Source organism: Pteropus vampyrus, unplaced genomic scaffold (genome assembly GCF_000151845.1).
Source record: "Pteropus vampyrus isolate Shadow unplaced genomic scaffold, Pvam_2.0 Scaffold5338, whole genome shotgun sequence".
Lineage (NCBI taxonomy): Eukaryota > Metazoa > Chordata > Mammalia > Chiroptera > Pteropodidae > Pteropus > Pteropus vampyrus.
In genome coordinates, this window is record NW_011894119.1 from 1 (window position 1) to 392 (window position 392).

Below are 392 nucleotides of genomic sequence, written 5' to 3' on the forward strand. Positions count from 1 at the left end.
TTTGGATTTGCGTTTCTCCATCTTTTCGTGCGCTTCCTGGCCAGCCATAAGGGAACATTTTTTTTTTAAACGCCTACAGCATCTGGTCATCCTAGGTGGTCTCCCATCCAAGTACGAACCAGGCCCGACCCTGCTTAGCTGCCGAGATCAGACAAGATCGGGCATGTTCAGGGTGGCGTGGCCGTAGACAAGCAAACATTTTTTTGAGCCGTAAATGCTTTGTTCGTTTCGTCTTTATAACCACTCCTCAAGGTCAATACGATCTGTAAGCGTAACTATATAACTGCCTATCTCTGATGGAGGAGACCCAGGTCGAATGACTTGTTATTTTCCCAGTATCTTTCTATTACCTCTATCTCTGAGTGCTCCTGAGCGATCTCCTTAGTGACTGA

General features: G+C 46.4%; 1 pseudogene; it reads right to left on the bottom strand.

Annotated features, from left to right (window-relative positions):
• Positions 1-70: 70 nt before the first annotated feature.
• LOC111734760 lies at positions 71-189 on the bottom strand (annotated as a pseudogene).
• Positions 190-392: the final 203 nt, after the last annotated feature.